This window comes from Oncorhynchus gorbuscha, unplaced genomic scaffold, assembly GCF_021184085.1.
Source record: "Oncorhynchus gorbuscha isolate QuinsamMale2020 ecotype Even-year unplaced genomic scaffold, OgorEven_v1.0 Un_scaffold_2789, whole genome shotgun sequence".
Lineage (NCBI taxonomy): Eukaryota > Metazoa > Chordata > Actinopteri > Salmoniformes > Salmonidae > Oncorhynchus > Oncorhynchus gorbuscha.
In genome coordinates this window covers 1-15,332 of record NW_025747205.1, presented here as the reverse complement: position 1 = coordinate 15,332, position 15,332 = coordinate 1, and the positions used below count along the sequence as shown (strand labels likewise).

Sequence of the window (15,332 nt, the reverse complement as noted above, 5' to 3'; positions counted from 1 at the left end):
ACATATATTCATCGCACGAATACGAAATTCCAACATCATGCATTCATGAAAATTCTCTGTTACAAATACAGTACTTCTCACATGTGTCAGAGACCTCTGTTTCCAAAATAAGGTATTCATGAAAGCAACTCATCTCTTTTATAAAAACGTTACTTACTGCATGTGTCAAAAAGGATAACCACTAACACTATGTTTCCGCCTGGTTTCGAACCAGGGACCTTTCAAAAGCGTGTAAAGCAAACGTGATAACCACTACACTACAGAAACTGCTGCTAGTATTATCAGCAAGGAGTAACCCGAGTTTTACATATATTCATCGCACGAATACGAAATTCCAACATCATGCATTCATGAAAATTCTCTGTTACAAATACAGTACTTCTCACATGTGTCAGAGACCTCTGTTTCCAAAATAAGGTATTCATGAAAGCAACTCATCTCTTTTATAAATACGTTACTTACTGCATGTGTCAAAAAGGACTGTTTCCGCCTGGTTTCGAACCAGGGACCTTTCGCGCAAACGTAACCACTACACTACAGAAACTGTGATAACCACTACACTACAGAAACTGCTGCTAGTATTATCAGCAAGGAGTAACCCGAGTTTTACATATATTCATCGCAAATTTTACAGATATTCATCGAAATTCCAACATCATGCATTCATGAAAATTCTCTGTTACAAATACAGTACTTCTCACATGTGTCAGAGACCTCTGTTTCCAAAATAAGGTATTCATGAAAGCAACTCATCTCTTTTATAAAAACGTTACTTACTGCATGTGTCAAAAAGGATAACCACTACACTATGTTTCCGCCCGGTTTCGAACCAGGGACCTTTCGCGTGTAAAGCAAACGTGATAACCACTACACTACAGAAACTGCTGCTAGTATTATCAGCAAGGAGTAACCCGAGTTTTACATATATTCATCGCACGAATACGAAATTCCAACATCATGCATTCATGAAAATTCTCTGTTACAAATACAGTACTTCTCACATGTGTCAGAGACCTCTTTCCAAAATAAGGTATTCAAAATAAGGTATTCATGAAAGCAACTCATCTCTTTTATAAATACGTTACTTACTGCATGTGTCAAAAACTTACTGGACTGTTTCCGCCTGGTTTCGAACCAGGGACCTTTCGCGTGTAAAGCAAACGTGATAACCACTACACTACAGAAACTGCTGCTAGTATTATCAGCAAGGAGTAACCCGAGTTTTACATATATTCATCGCACGAATACGAAATTCCAACATCATGCATTCATGAAAATTCTCTGTTACAAATACAGTACTTCTCACATGTGTCAGAGACCTCTGTTTCCAAAATAAGGTATTCATGAAAGCAACTCATCTCTTTTATAAAAACGTTACTTACTGCATGTGTCAAAAAGGATAACCACTACGCTATGTTTCCGCCCGGTTTCGAACCAGGGACCTTTCGCGTGTAAAGCAAACGTGATAACCACTACACTACAGAAACTGCTGCTACTATTATCAGCAAGGAGTAACCCGAGTTTTACATATATTCATGCACGAATACGAAATTCCAACATCATGTATTCATGAAAATTCTCTGTTACAAATACAGTACTTCTCACATGTGTCAGAGACCTCTGTTTCCAAAATAAGGTATTCATGAAAGCAACTCATCTCTTTTATAAATACGTTACTTACTGCATGTGTCAAAAAGGACTGTTTCCGCCTGGTTTCGAACCAGGGACCTTTCGCGTGTAAAGCAAACGTGATAACCACTACACTACAGAAACTGCTGCTAGTATTATCAGCAAGGAGTAACCCGAGTTTTACATATATTCATCGCACGAATACGAAATTCCAACATCATGCATTCATGAAAATTCTCTGTTACAAATACAGTACTTCTCACATGTGTCAGAGACCTCTGTTTCCAAAATAAGGTATTCATGAAAGCAACTCATCTCTTTTATAAAAACGTTACTTACTGCATGTGTCAAAAGGATAACCACTACACTATGTTTCCGCCCGGTTTCGAACCAGGGACCTTTCGCGTGTAATAACCACTACACTACAGAAACTGCTGCTAGCAAACGTGATAACCACTACACTACAGAAACTGCTGCTACTATTATCAGCAAGGAGTAACCCGAGTTTTACATATATTCATCGCACGAATACGAAATTCCAACATCATGCATTCATGAAAATTCTCTGTTACAAATACAGTACTTCTCACATGTGTCAGAGACCTCTGTTTCCAAAATAAGGTATTCATGAAAGCAACTCATCTCTTTTATAAAAACGTTACTTACTGCATGTGTCAAAAAGGACTGTTTCCGCCTGGTTTCGAACCAGGGACCTTTCGCGTGTTCAGCAAACGTGATAACCACTACACTACAGAAACTGCTGCTAGTATTATCAGCAAGGAGTAACCCGAGTTTTACATATATTCATCGCACGAATACGAAATTCCAACATCATGCATTCATGAAAATTCTCTGTTACAAATACAGTACTTCTCACATGTGTCAGAGACCTCTGTTTCCAAAATAAGGTATTCATGAAAGCAACTCATCTCTTTTAAAAAATACGTTACTTACTGCATGTGTCAAAAGGATAACCACTACGCTATGTTTCCGCCCGGTTTCGAACCAGGGACCTTTCGCGTGTAAAGCAAACGTGATAACCACTACACTACAGAAACTGCTGCTAGTATTATCAGCAAGGAGTAACCCGAGTTTTACATATATTCATCGCACGAATACGAAATTCCAACATCATGCATTCATGAAAATTCTCTGTTACAAATACAGTACTTCTCACATGTGTCAGAGACCTCTGTTTCCAAAATAAGGTATTCATGAAAGCAACTCATCTCTTTTATAAATACGTTACTTACTGCATGTGTCAAAAGGATAACTGTTTTTCCGCCTGGTTTCGAACCAGGGACCTTTCGCGTGTAAAGCAAACGTGATAACCACTACACTACAGAAACTGCTGCTAGTATTATCAGCAAGGAGTAACCCGAGTTTTACATATATTCATCGCACGAATACGAAATTCCAACATCATGCATTCATGAAAATTCTCTGTTACAAATACAGTACTTCTCACATGTGTCAGAGACCTCTGTTTCCAAAATAAGGTATTCATGAAAGCAACTCATCTCTTTTATAAATACGTTACTTACTGCATGTGTCAAAAAGGACTGTTTCCGCCTGGTTTCGAACCAGGGACCTTTCGCGTGTAAAGCAAACGTGATAACCACTACACTACAGAAACTGCTGCTAGTATTATCAGCAAGGAGTAACCCGAGTTTTACATATATTCATCGCACGAATACGAAATTCCAACATCATGCATTCATGAAAATTCTCTGTTACAAATACAGTACTTCTCACATGTGTCAGAGACCTCTGTTTCCAAAATAAGGTATTCATGAAAGCAACTCATCTCTTTTATAAAAACGTTACTTACTGCATGTGTCAAAAAGGATAACAACTACGCTATGTTTCCGCCCGGTTTCGAACCAGGGACCTTTCGCGTGTAAAGCGAACGTGATAACCACTACACTACAGAAACTGCTGCTGCTACTATTATCAGCAAGGAGTAACCCGAGTTTTACAGATATTCATTGCATGTATTCGAATTTCCAAAATAAGGCATTTATTAGAACAACTATTCTCTGTTACAAATACAGTACTTACTGGATTTGTCATAGAGAACTGTTTCCGCCCGCTTCGAACCGGGGACCATTCGAGTGTAAAGCAAACTTGATAACTACTAAACTAGAGAAACTGCTGCTGGAATTACTACTGTGTAGTAAACCAAATTGTACAGATATTCATCGCACGAATTCGAAATTCCAACATAATGCATTTATGAAAATTCTCTGTTACAAATACAGTACTTCTCACATGTGTCAGAGACCTCTGTTTCCAAAATAAGGTATTCATGAAAGCAACTCATCTCTTTTATAAAAACGTTACTTACTGCATGTGTCAAAAAGGATAACCACTACACTATGTTTCCGCCCGGTTTCGAACCAGGGACCTTTCGCGTGTAAAGCAAACGTGATAACCACCACTACACTACAGAAACTGCTGCTAGTATTATCAGCAAGGAGTAACCCGAGTTTTACATATATTCATCGCACGAATACGAAATTCCAACATCATGCATTCATGAAAATTCTCTGTTACAAATACAGTACTTCTCACATGTGTCAGAGACCTCTGTTTCCAAAATAAGGTATTCATGAAAGCAACTCATCTCTTTTATAAATACGTTACTTACTGCATGTGTCAAAAAGGACTGTTTCCGCCTGGTTTCGAACCAGGGACCTTTCGCGTGTAAAGCGAACGTGATAACCACTACACTACAGAAACTGCTGCTAGTATTATCAGCAAGGAGTAACCCGAGTTTTACATATATTCATCGCACGAATACGAAATTCCAACATCATGCATTCATGAAAATTCTCTGTTACAAATACAGTACTTCTCACATGTGTCAGAGACCTCTGTTTCCAAAATAAGGTATTCATGAAAGCAACTCATCTCTTTTATAAAAACGTTACTTACTGCATGTGTCAAAAAGGATAACCACTACACTATGTTTCCGCCCGGTTTCGAACCAGGGACCTTTCGCGTGTAAAGCAAACGTGATAACCACTACACTACAGAAACTGCTGCTAGTATTATCAGCAAGGAGTAACCCGAGTTTTACATATATTCATCGCACGAATACGAAATTCCAACATCATGCATTCATGAAAATTCTCTGTTACAAATACAGTACTTCTCACATGTGTCAGAGACCTCTGTTTCCAAAATAAGGTATTCATGAAAGCAACTCATCTCTTTTATAAATACGTTACTTACTGCATGTGTCAAAAGGACTGTTTCCGCCTGGTTTCGAACCAGGGACCTTTCGCGTGTAAAGCAAACGTGATAACCACTACACTACAGAAACTGCTGCTAGTATTATCAGCAAGGAGTAACCCGAGTTTTACATATATTCATCGCACGAATACGAAATTCCAACATCATGCATTCATGAAAATTCTCTGTTACAAATACAGTACTTCTCACATGTGTCAGAGACCTCTGTTTCCAAAATAAGGTATTCATGAAAGCAACTCATCTCTTTTATAAAAACGTTACTTACTGCATGTGTCAAAAGGATAACCACTACGCTATGTTTCCGCCCGGTTTCGAACCAGGGACCTTTCGCGTGTAAAGCAAACGTGATAACCACTACACTACAGAAACTGCTGCTACTATTATCAGCAAGGAGTAACCCGAGTTTTACATATATTCATCGCACGAATACGAAATTCCAACATCATGCATTCATGAAAATTCTCTGTTACAAATACAGTACTTCTCACATGTGTCAGAGACCTCTGTTTCCAAAATAAGGTATTCATGAAAGCAACTCATCTCTTTTATAAATACGTTACTTACTGCATGTGTCAAAAGGACTGTTTCCGCCTGGTTTCGAACCAGGGACCTTTCGCGTGTAAAGCAAACGTGATAACCACTACACTACAGAAACTGCTGCTAGTATTATCAGCAGGAGTAAACCCGAGTTTTACATATATTCATCGCACGAATACGAAATTCCAACATCATGCATTCATGAAAATTCTCTGTTACAAATACAGTACTTCTCACATGTGTCAGAGACCTCTGTTTCCAAAATAAGGTATTCATGAAAGCAACTCATCTCTTTTATAAAAACGTTACTTACTGCATGTGTCAAAAAGGATAACCACTACGCTATGTTTCCGCCCGGTTTCGAACCAGGGACCTTTCGCGTGTAAAGCAAACGTGATAACCACTACACTACAGAAACTGCTGCTACTATTATCAGCAAGGAGTAACCCGAGTTTTACATATATTCATCGCACGAATACGAAATTCCAACATCATGCATTCATGAAAATTCTCTGTTACAAATACAGTACTTCTCACATGTGTCAGAGACCTCTGTTTCCAAAATAAGGTATTCATGAAAGCAACTCATCTCTTTTATAAATACGTTACTTACTGCATGTGTCAAAAAGGACTGTTTCCCCGTGGTTTCGAACCAGGGACCTTTCGCGTGTTAAGCGAACGTGATAACCACTACACTACAGAAACTGCTGCTAGTATTATCAGCAAGGAGTAACCCGAGTTTTACATATATTCATCGCACGAATACGAAATTCCAACATCATGCATTCATGAAAATTCTCTGTTACAAATACAGTACTTCTCACATGTGTCAGAGACCTCTGTTTCCAAAATAAGGTATTCATGAAAGCAACTCATCTCTTTTATAAAAACGTTACTTACTGCATGTGTCAAAAAGGATAACAACTACGCTATGTTTCCGCCCGGTTTCGAACCAGGGACCTTTCGCGTGTAAAGCGAACGTGATAACCACTACACTACAGAAACTGCTGCTACTATTATCAGCAAGGAGTAACCCGAGTTTTACAGATATTCATTGCATGTATTCGAATTTCCAAAATAAGGCATTTATTAGAACAACTATTCTCTGTTACAAATACAGTACTTACTGGATTTGTCACAAATACAGAGTTTTTACTGTTTCTTCGAACCGGGGACCATTCGAGTGTAAAGTTTCCGCCCGCAACATTTTATGAAACCGGGGACCATTCGAGTGTAAAGCAAACTTGATAACTACTAAACTAGAGAAACTGCTGCTGGAATTACTACTGTGTAGTAAACCAAATTGTACAGATATTCATCGCACGAATTCGAAATTCCAACATAATGCATTTATGAAAATTCTCTGTTACAAATACAGTACTTCTCACATGTGTCAGAGACCTCTGTTTCCAAAATAAGGTATTCATGAAAGCAACTCATCTCTTTTATAAAAACGTTACTTACTGCATGTGTCAAAAAGGATAACCACTACACTATGTTTCCGCCCGGTTTCGAACCAGGGACCTTTCGCGTGTAAAGCAAACGTGATAACCACTACACTACAGAAACTGCTGCTAGTATTATCAGCAAGGAGTAACCCGAGTTTTACATATATTCATCGCACGAATACGAAATTCCAACATCATGCATTCATGAAAATTCTCTGTTACAAATACAGTACTTCTCACATGTGTCAGAGACCTCTGTTTCCAAAATAAGGTATTCATGAAAGCAACTCATCTCTTTTATAAATACGTTACTTACTGCATGTGTCAAAATAACCACTACTGTTTCCGCCTGGTTTCGAACCAGGGACCTTTCGCGTGTAAAGCGAACGTGATAACCACTACACTACAGAAACTGCTGCTAGTATTATCAGCAAGGAGTAACCCGAGTTTTACATATATTCATCGCACGAATACGAAATTCCAACATCATGCATTCATGAAAATTCTCTGTTACAAATACAGTACTTCTCACATGTGTCAGAGACCTCTGTTTCCAAAATAAGGTATTCATGAAAGCAACTCATCTCTTTTATAAAAACGTTACTTACTGCATGTGTCAAAAGGATAACCACTACGCTATGTTTCCGCCCGGTTTCGAACCAGGGACCTTTCGCGTGTAAAGCAAACGTGATAACCACTACACTACAGAAACTGCTGCTAGTATTATCAGCAAGGAGTAACCCGAGTTTTTTACATATATTCATCGCACGAATACGAAATTCCAACATCATGCATTCATGAAAATTCTCTGTTACAAATACAGTACTTCTCACATGTGTCAGAGACCTCTGTTTCCAAAATAAGGTATTCATGAAAGCAACTCATCTCTTTTATAAATACGTTACTTACTGCATGTGTCAAAAGGACTGTTTCCGCCTGGTTTCGAACCAGGGACCTTTCGCGTGTAAAGCAAACGTGATAACCACTACACTACAGAAACTGCTGCTAGTATTATCAGCAAGGAGTAACCCGAGTTTTACATATATTCATCGCACGAATACGAAATTCCAACATCATGCATTCATGAAAATTCTCTGTTACAAATACAGTACTTCTCACATGTGTCAGAGACCTCTGTTTCCAAAATAAGGTATTCATGAAAGCAACTCATCTCTTTTATAAAAACGTTACTTACTGCATGTGTCAAAAAGGATAACCACTACGCTATGTTTCCGCCCGGTTTCGAACCAGGGGACCTTTCGCGTGTAAAGCAAACGTGATAACCACTACACTACAGAAACTGCTGCTACTATTATCAGCAAGGAGTAACCCGAGTTTTACATATATTCATCGCATTTCAATACGAAATTCCAACATCATGCATTCATGAAAATTCTCTGTTACAAATACAGTACTTCTCACATGTGTCAGAGACCTCTGTTTCCAAAATAAGGTATTCATGAAAGCAACTCATCTCTTTTATAAATACGTTACTTACTGCATGTGTCAAAAAGGACTGTTTCCGCCTGGTTTCGAACCAGGGACCTTTCGCGTGTAAAGCAAACGTGATAACCACTACACTACAGAAACTGCTGCTAGTATTATCAGCAAGGAGTAACCCGAGTTTTACATATATTCATCGCACGAATACGAAATTCCAACATCATGCATTCATGAAAATTCTCTGTTACAAATACAGTACTTCTCACATGTGTCAGAGACCTCTGTTTCCAAAATAAGGTATTCATGAAAGCAAAATCATCTCTTTTATCTGCATGTGTCCAAACGTTACTTACTGCATGTGTCAAAAGGATAACAACTACGCTATGTTTCTCTTTTATAAAAACGTTACTTACTGCATGTGTCAAAAAGGATAACAACTACTGTTGTTTCCGCCCCGGTTTCGAACCAGGGACCTTTCGCGTGTAAAGCAAACGTGATAACCACTACACTACAGAAACTGCTGCTAGTATTATCAGCAAGGAGTAACCCGAGTTTTACATATATTCATCGCACGAATACGAAATTCCAACATCATGCATTCATGAAAATTCTCTGTTACAAATACAGTACTTCTCACATGTGTCAGAGACCTCTGTTTCCAAAATAAGGTATTCATGAAAGCAACTCATCTCTTTTATAAAAACGTTACTTACTGCATGTGTCAAAAAGGATAACCACTACGTATGTTTCCGCCCGGTTTCGAACCAGGGACCTTTCGCGTGTAAAGCAAACGTGATAACCACTACACTACAGAAACTGCTGCTACTATTATCAGCAAGGAGTAACCCGAGTTTTACATATATTCATCGCACGAATACGAAATTCCAACATCATGCATTCATGAAAATTCTCTGTTACAAATACAGTACTTCTCACATGTGTCAGAGACCTCTGTTTCCAAAATAAGGTATTCATGAAAGCAACTCATCTCTTTTATAAATACGTTACTTACTGCATGTGTCAAAAAGGACTGTTTCCGCCTGGTTTTTCCGCCCGGTTTCAAACCAGGGACCTTTCGCGTGTTAAGCGAACGTGATAACCACTACACTACAGAAACTGCTGCTAGTATTATCAGCAAGGAGTAACCCGAGTTTTACATATATTCATCGCACGAATACGAAATTCCAACATCATGCATTCATGAAAATTCTCTGTTACAAATACAGTACTTCTCACATGTGTCAGAGACCTCTGTTTCCAAAATAAGGTATTCATGAAAGCAACTCATCTCTTTTATAAAAACGTTACTTACTGCATGTGTCAAAAGGATAACAACTACGCTATGTTTCCGCCCGGTTTCGAACCAGGGACCTTTCGCGTGTAAAGCGAACGTGATAACACTACACTACAGAAACTGCTGCTACTATTATCAGCAAGGAGTAACCCGAGTTTTACAGATATTCATTGCATGTATTCGAATTTCCAAAATAAGGCATTTATTAGAACAACTATTCTCTGTTACAAATACAGTACTTACTGGATTTGTCATAGAGAACTGTTTCCGCCCGCTTCGAACCGGGGACCATTCGAGTGTAAAGCAAACTTGATAACTACTAAACTAGAGAAACTGCTGCTGGAATTACTACTGTGTAGTAAACCAAATTGTACAGATATTCATCGCACGAATTCGAAATTCCAACATAATGCATTTATGAAAATTCTCTGTTACAAATACAGTACTTCTCACATGTGTCAGAGACCTCTGTTTCCAAAATAAGGTATTCATGAAAGCAACTCATCTCTTTTATAAAAACGTTACTTACTGCATGTGTCAAAAAGGATAACCACTGTGTTTCCGCCCGGTTTCGAACCAGGGACCTTTGTCAAAAAGGATAACCACTACGTTTTCGAACCAGGGACCTTTCACGGTGTAAAGCAAACGTGATAACCACTACACTACAGAAACTGCTGCTAGTATTATCAGCAAGGAGTAACCCGAGTTTTACATATATTCATCGCACGAATACGAAATTCCAACATCATGCATTCATGAAAATTCTCTGTTACAAATACAGTACTTCTCACATGTGTCAGAGACCTCTGTTTCCAAAATAAGGTATTCATGAAAGCAACTCATCTCTTTTATAAAAACGTTACTTACTGCATGTGTCAAAAAGGATAACTACACTATGTTTCCGCCTGGTTTCAGAACCAGGGACCTTTCTCTTTTATAAAAACGTTACTTACTGCATGTAAAGCAAACGGGACCTGATAACCACTACACTACAGAAACTGCTGCTAGTATTATCAGCAAGGAGTAACCCGAGTTTTACATATATTCATCGCACGAATACGAAATTCCAACATCATGCATTCATGAAAATTCTCTGTTACAAATACAGTACTTCTCACATGTGTCAGAGACCTCTGTTTCCAAAATAAGGTATTCATGAAAGCAACATCTCTTTTATAAATACGTTACTTACTGCATGTGTCAAAAAGGACTGTTTCCGCCTGGTTTCGAACCAGGGACCTTTCGCGTGTAAAGCAAACGTGATAACCACTACACTACAGAAACTGCTGCTAGTATTATCAGCAAGGAGTAACCCGAGTTTTACATATATTCATCGCACGAATACGAAATTCCAACATCATGCATTCATGAAAATTCTCTGTTACAAATACAGTACTTCTCACATGTGTCAGAGACCTCTGTTTCCAAAATAAGGTATTCATGAAAGCAACTCATCTCTTTTATAAAAACGTTACTTACTGCATGTGTCAAAAGGATAACCACTACTGTTTCCGCCCGGTTTCAAACCAGGGACCTTTCGCGTGTAAAGCAAACGTGATAACCACTACACTACAGAAACTGCTGCTAGTATTATCAGCAAGGAGTAACCCGAGTTTTACATATATTCATCGCACGAATAAAATAAGAAATTCCAACATCATGCATTCATGAAAATTCTCTGTTACAAATACAGTACTTCTCACATGTGTCAGAGACCTCTGTTTCCAAAATAAGGTATTCATGAAAGCAACTCATCTCTTTTATAAATACGTTACTTACTGCATGTGTCAAAAACCACTACGGACTGTTTCCGCCTGGTTTCGAACCAGGGACCTTTCGCGTGTAAAGCGAACGTGATAACCACTACACTACAGAAACTGCTGCTAGTATTATCAGCAAGGAGTAACCCGAGTTTTACATATATTCATCGCACGAATACGAAATTCCAACATCATGCATTCATGAAAATTCTCTGTTACAAATACAGTACTTCTCACATGTGTCAGAGACCTCTGTTTCCAAAATAAGGTATTCATGAAAGCAACTCATCTCTTTTATAAAAACGTTACTTACTGCATGTGTCAAAAAGATAACCACTACGCTATGTTTCCGCCCGGTTTCGAACCAGGGACCTTTCGCGTGTAAAGCAAACGTGATAACCACTACACTACAGAAACTGCTGCTAACTGCTGCTAGTATTATCAGCAAGGAGTAACCCGAGTTTTACATATATTCATCGCACGAATAAACGAAATTCCAACATCATGCATTCATGAAAATTCTCTGTTACAAATACAGTACTTCTCACATGTGTCAGAGACCTCTGTTTCCAAAATAAGGTATTCATGAAAGCAACTCATCTCTTTTATAAATACGTTACTTACTGCATGTGTCAAAAAGGACTGTTTCCGCCTGGTTTCGAACCAGGGACCTTTCGCGTGTAAAGCGAACGTGATAACCACTACACTACAGAAACTGCTGCTAGTATTATCAGCAAGGAGTAACCCGAGTTTTACATATATTCATCGCACGAATACGAAATTCCAACATCATGCATTCATGAAAATTCTCTGTTACAAATACAGTACTTCTCACATGTGTCAGAGACCTCTGTTTCCAAAATAAGGTATTCATGAAAGCAACTCATCTCTTTTATAAAAACGTTACTTACTGCATGTGTCAAAAAGGATAACCACTACACTATGTTTCCGCCCGGTTTTGAACCAGGGACCTTTCGCGTGTAAAGCAAACGTGATAACCACTACACTACAGAAACTGCTGCTAGTATTATCAGCAAGGAGTAACCCGAGTTTTACATATATTCATCGCACGAATACGAAATTCCAACATCATGCATTCATGAAAATTCTCTGTTACAAATACAGTACTTCTCACATGTGTCAGAGACCTCTGTTTCCAAAATAAGGTATTCATGAAAGCAACTCATCTCTTTTATAAATACGTTACTTACTGCATGTGTCAAAAAGGACTGTTTCCGCCTGGTTTCGAACCAGGGACCTTTCGCGTGTAAAGCAAACGTGATAACCACTACACTACAGAAACTGCTGCTAGTATTATCAGCAAGGAGTAACCCGAGTTTTACATATATTCATCGCACGAATACGAAATTCCAACATCATGCATTCATGAAAATTCTCTGTTACAAATACAGTACTTCTCTCACATGTCAGAGACCTCTGTTTCCAAAATAAGGTATTCATGAAAGCAACTCATCTCTTTTATAAAAACGTTACTTACTGCATGTGTCAAAAAGGATAACCACTACGCTATGTTTCCGCCCGGTTTCGAACCAGGGACCTTTCGCGTGTAAAGCAAACGTGATAACCACTACACTACAGAAACTGCTGCTAGTATTATCAGCAAGGAGTAACCCGAGTTTTACATATATTCATCGCACGAATACGAAATTCCAACATCATGCATTCATGAAAATTCTCTGTTACAAATACAGTACTTCTCACATGTGTCAGAGACCTCTGTTTCCAAAATAAGGTATTCATGAAAGCAACTCATCTCTTTTATAAATACGTTACTTACTGCATGTGTCAAAAAGGACTGTTTCCGCCTGGTTTCGAACCAGGGACCTTTCGCGTGTAAAGCAAACGTGATAACCACTACACTACAGAAACTGCTGCTAGTATTATCAGCAAGGAGTAACCCGAGTTTTACATATATTCATCGCACGAATACGAAATTCCAACATCATGCATTCATGAAAATTCTCTGTTACAAATACAGTACTTCTCACATGTGTCAGAGACCTCTGTTTCCAAAATAAGGTATTCATGAAAGCAACTCATCTCTTTTATAAAAACGTTACTTACTGCATGTGTCAAAAGGATAACCACTACGCTATGTTTCCGCCCGGTTTCGAACCAGGGACCTTTCGCGTGTAAAGCAAACGTGATAACCACTACACTACAGAAACTGCTGCTACTATTATCAGCAAGGAGTAACCCGAGTTTTACATATATTCATCGCACGAATACGAAATTCCAACATCATGTATTCATGAAAATTCTCTGTTACAAATACAGTACTTCTCACATGTGTCAGAGACCTCTGTTTCCAAAATAAGGTATTCATGAAAGCAACTCATCTCTTTTATAAATACGTTACTTACTGCATGTGTCAAAAAGGACTGTTTCCGCCTGGTTTCGAACCAGGGACCTTTCGCGTGTTAAGCGAACGTGATAACCACTACACTACAGAAACTGCTGCTAGTATTATCAGCAAGGAGTAACCCGAGTTTTACATATATTCATCGCACGAATACGAAATTCCAACATCATGCATTCATGAAAATTCTCTGTTACAAATACAGTACTTCTCACATGTGTCAGAGACCTCTGTTTCCAAAATAAGGTATTCATGAAAGCAACTCATCTCTTTTATAAAAACGTTACTTACTGCATGTGTCAAAAGGATAACAACTACGCTATGTTTCCGCCCGGTTTCGAACCAGGGACCTTTCGCGTGTAAAGCGAACGTGATAACCACTACACTACAGAAACTGCTGCTACTATTATCAGCAAGGAGTAACCCGAGTTTTACAGATATTCATTGCATGTATTCGAATTTCCAAAATAAGGCATTTATTAGAACAACTATTCTCTGTTACAAATACAGTACTTACTGGATTTGTCATAGAGAACTGTTTCCGCCGCTTCGAACCGGGGACCATTCGAGTGTAAAGCAAACTTGATAACTACTAAACTAGAGAAACTGCTGCTGGAATTACTACTGTGTAGTAAACCAAATTGTACAGATATTCATCGCACGAATTCGAAATTCCAACATAATGCATTTATGAAAATTCTCTGTTACAAATACAGTACTTCTCACATGTGTCAGAGACCTCTGTTTCCAAAATAAGGTATTCATGAAAGCAACTCATCTCTTTTATAAAAACGTTACTTACTGCATGTGTCAAAAAGGATAACCACTACACTATGTTTCCGCCCGGTTTCGAACCAGGGACCTTTCGCGTGTAAAGCAAACGTGATAACCACTACACTACAGAAACTGCTGCTAGTATTATCAGCAAGGAGTAACCCGAGTTTTACATATATTCATCGCACGAATACGAAATTCCAACATCATGCATTCATGAAAATTCTCTGTTACAAATACAGTACTTCTCACATGTGTCAGAGACCTCTGTTTCCAAAATAAGGTATTCATGAAAGCAACTCATCTCTTTATATAAAAACGTTACTTACTGCATGTGTCAAAAAGGATAACCCAAAATAAGGTATTCATGAAAGCAACTCATCTCTTTTATAAAACGTTACTTACTGCATGTGTCAAAAAGGACTGTTTCCGCCTGGTTTCGAACCAGGGACCTTTCGCGTGTAAAGCGAACGTGATAACCACTACACTACAGAAACTGCTGCTAGTATTATCAGCAAGGAGTAACCCGAGTTTTACATATATTCATCGCACGAATACGAAATTCCAACATCATGCATTCATGAAAATTCTCTGTTACAAATACAGTACTTCTCACATGTGTCAGAGACCTCTGTTTCCAAAATAAGGTATTCATGAAAGCAACTCATCTCTTTTATAAATACGTTACTTACTGCATGTGTCAAAAAGGATAACTGCTATGTTTCCGCCTGGTTTCGAACCAGGGACCTTTCGCGTGTAAAGCAAACGTGATAACCACTACACTACAGAAACTGCTGCTAGTATTATCA

General features: G+C 38.5%; 37 non-coding genes across 37 annotated transcripts; all 37 read right to left on the bottom strand.

The window, feature by feature from the left end:
- Positions 1-809: 809 nt before the first annotated feature.
- Positions 810-882, bottom strand: trnav-uac. The gene has a single exon. It is a non-coding gene; the product is annotated as a tRNA-Val (tRNA).
- Positions 883-1,114: 232 nt separating this feature from the next.
- trnav-uac lies at positions 1,115-1,187 on the bottom strand. Its single transcript has one exon. It is a non-coding gene; the product is annotated as a tRNA-Val (tRNA).
- Positions 1,188-1,414: 227 nt separating this feature from the next.
- trnav-uac lies at positions 1,415-1,487 on the bottom strand. The gene has a single exon. It is a non-coding gene; the product is annotated as a tRNA-Val (tRNA).
- A 213-nt stretch (positions 1,488-1,700) lies between these two features.
- Positions 1,701-1,773, bottom strand: trnav-uac. Its single transcript has one exon. It is a non-coding gene; the product is annotated as a tRNA-Val (tRNA).
- A 541-nt stretch (positions 1,774-2,314) lies between these two features.
- Positions 2,315-2,387, bottom strand: trnav-aac. Its single transcript has one exon. It is a non-coding gene; the product is annotated as a tRNA-Val (tRNA).
- A 227-nt stretch (positions 2,388-2,614) lies between these two features.
- Positions 2,615-2,687, bottom strand: trnav-uac. The gene has a single exon. It is a non-coding gene; the product is annotated as a tRNA-Val (tRNA).
- A 505-nt stretch (positions 2,688-3,192) lies between these two features.
- Positions 3,193-3,265, bottom strand: trnav-uac. Its single transcript has one exon. It is a non-coding gene; the product is annotated as a tRNA-Val (tRNA).
- A 227-nt stretch (positions 3,266-3,492) lies between these two features.
- trnav-uac lies at positions 3,493-3,565 on the bottom strand. Its single transcript has one exon. It is a non-coding gene; the product is annotated as a tRNA-Val (tRNA).
- A 733-nt stretch (positions 3,566-4,298) lies between these two features.
- On the bottom strand, positions 4,299-4,371 carry trnav-uac. Its single transcript has one exon. It is a non-coding gene; the product is annotated as a tRNA-Val (tRNA).
- Positions 4,372-4,598: 227 nt separating this feature from the next.
- On the bottom strand, positions 4,599-4,671 carry trnav-uac. The gene has a single exon. It is a non-coding gene; the product is annotated as a tRNA-Val (tRNA).
- Positions 4,672-4,884: 213 nt separating this feature from the next.
- trnav-uac lies at positions 4,885-4,957 on the bottom strand. The gene has a single exon. It is a non-coding gene; the product is annotated as a tRNA-Val (tRNA).
- Positions 4,958-5,183: 226 nt separating this feature from the next.
- On the bottom strand, positions 5,184-5,256 carry trnav-uac. The gene has a single exon. It is a non-coding gene; the product is annotated as a tRNA-Val (tRNA).
- Positions 5,257-5,469: 213 nt separating this feature from the next.
- Positions 5,470-5,542, bottom strand: trnav-uac. The gene has a single exon. It is a non-coding gene; the product is annotated as a tRNA-Val (tRNA).
- A 227-nt stretch (positions 5,543-5,769) lies between these two features.
- On the bottom strand, positions 5,770-5,842 carry trnav-uac. The gene has a single exon. It is a non-coding gene; the product is annotated as a tRNA-Val (tRNA).
- A 214-nt stretch (positions 5,843-6,056) lies between these two features.
- On the bottom strand, positions 6,057-6,129 carry trnav-aac. The gene has a single exon. It is a non-coding gene; the product is annotated as a tRNA-Val (tRNA).
- A 227-nt stretch (positions 6,130-6,356) lies between these two features.
- Positions 6,357-6,429, bottom strand: trnav-uac. Its single transcript has one exon. It is a non-coding gene; the product is annotated as a tRNA-Val (tRNA).
- Positions 6,430-6,920: 491 nt separating this feature from the next.
- trnav-uac lies at positions 6,921-6,993 on the bottom strand. Its single transcript has one exon. It is a non-coding gene; the product is annotated as a tRNA-Val (tRNA).
- Positions 6,994-7,212: 219 nt separating this feature from the next.
- On the bottom strand, positions 7,213-7,285 carry trnav-uac. Its single transcript has one exon. It is a non-coding gene; the product is annotated as a tRNA-Val (tRNA).
- Positions 7,286-7,511: 226 nt separating this feature from the next.
- Positions 7,512-7,584, bottom strand: trnav-uac. The gene has a single exon. It is a non-coding gene; the product is annotated as a tRNA-Val (tRNA).
- A 215-nt stretch (positions 7,585-7,799) lies between these two features.
- Positions 7,800-7,872, bottom strand: trnav-uac. The gene has a single exon. It is a non-coding gene; the product is annotated as a tRNA-Val (tRNA).
- A 517-nt stretch (positions 7,873-8,389) lies between these two features.
- trnav-uac lies at positions 8,390-8,462 on the bottom strand. Its single transcript has one exon. It is a non-coding gene; the product is annotated as a tRNA-Val (tRNA).
- A 597-nt stretch (positions 8,463-9,059) lies between these two features.
- Positions 9,060-9,132, bottom strand: trnav-uac. Its single transcript has one exon. It is a non-coding gene; the product is annotated as a tRNA-Val (tRNA).
- Positions 9,133-9,359: 227 nt separating this feature from the next.
- Positions 9,360-9,432, bottom strand: trnav-aac. The gene has a single exon. It is a non-coding gene; the product is annotated as a tRNA-Val (tRNA).
- A 1,388-nt stretch (positions 9,433-10,820) lies between these two features.
- Positions 10,821-10,893, bottom strand: trnav-uac. The gene has a single exon. It is a non-coding gene; the product is annotated as a tRNA-Val (tRNA).
- Positions 10,894-11,414: 521 nt separating this feature from the next.
- trnav-uac lies at positions 11,415-11,487 on the bottom strand. Its single transcript has one exon. It is a non-coding gene; the product is annotated as a tRNA-Val (tRNA).
- A 226-nt stretch (positions 11,488-11,713) lies between these two features.
- trnav-uac lies at positions 11,714-11,786 on the bottom strand. The gene has a single exon. It is a non-coding gene; the product is annotated as a tRNA-Val (tRNA).
- Positions 11,787-12,012: 226 nt separating this feature from the next.
- trnav-uac lies at positions 12,013-12,085 on the bottom strand. The gene has a single exon. It is a non-coding gene; the product is annotated as a tRNA-Val (tRNA).
- A 227-nt stretch (positions 12,086-12,312) lies between these two features.
- trnav-uac lies at positions 12,313-12,385 on the bottom strand. The gene has a single exon. It is a non-coding gene; the product is annotated as a tRNA-Val (tRNA).
- Positions 12,386-12,599: 214 nt separating this feature from the next.
- Positions 12,600-12,672, bottom strand: trnav-uac. Its single transcript has one exon. It is a non-coding gene; the product is annotated as a tRNA-Val (tRNA).
- A 227-nt stretch (positions 12,673-12,899) lies between these two features.
- trnav-uac lies at positions 12,900-12,972 on the bottom strand. The gene has a single exon. It is a non-coding gene; the product is annotated as a tRNA-Val (tRNA).
- Positions 12,973-13,186: 214 nt separating this feature from the next.
- On the bottom strand, positions 13,187-13,259 carry trnav-uac. The gene has a single exon. It is a non-coding gene; the product is annotated as a tRNA-Val (tRNA).
- Positions 13,260-13,485: 226 nt separating this feature from the next.
- trnav-uac lies at positions 13,486-13,558 on the bottom strand. The gene has a single exon. It is a non-coding gene; the product is annotated as a tRNA-Val (tRNA).
- A 214-nt stretch (positions 13,559-13,772) lies between these two features.
- Positions 13,773-13,845, bottom strand: trnav-aac. The gene has a single exon. It is a non-coding gene; the product is annotated as a tRNA-Val (tRNA).
- Positions 13,846-14,071: 226 nt separating this feature from the next.
- On the bottom strand, positions 14,072-14,144 carry trnav-uac. The gene has a single exon. It is a non-coding gene; the product is annotated as a tRNA-Val (tRNA).
- Positions 14,145-14,583: 439 nt separating this feature from the next.
- Positions 14,584-14,656, bottom strand: trnav-uac. Its single transcript has one exon. It is a non-coding gene; the product is annotated as a tRNA-Val (tRNA).
- Positions 14,657-14,947: 291 nt separating this feature from the next.
- trnav-uac lies at positions 14,948-15,020 on the bottom strand. The gene has a single exon. It is a non-coding gene; the product is annotated as a tRNA-Val (tRNA).
- Positions 15,021-15,242: 222 nt separating this feature from the next.
- Positions 15,243-15,315, bottom strand: trnav-uac. The gene has a single exon. It is a non-coding gene; the product is annotated as a tRNA-Val (tRNA).
- Positions 15,316-15,332: the final 17 nt, after the last annotated feature.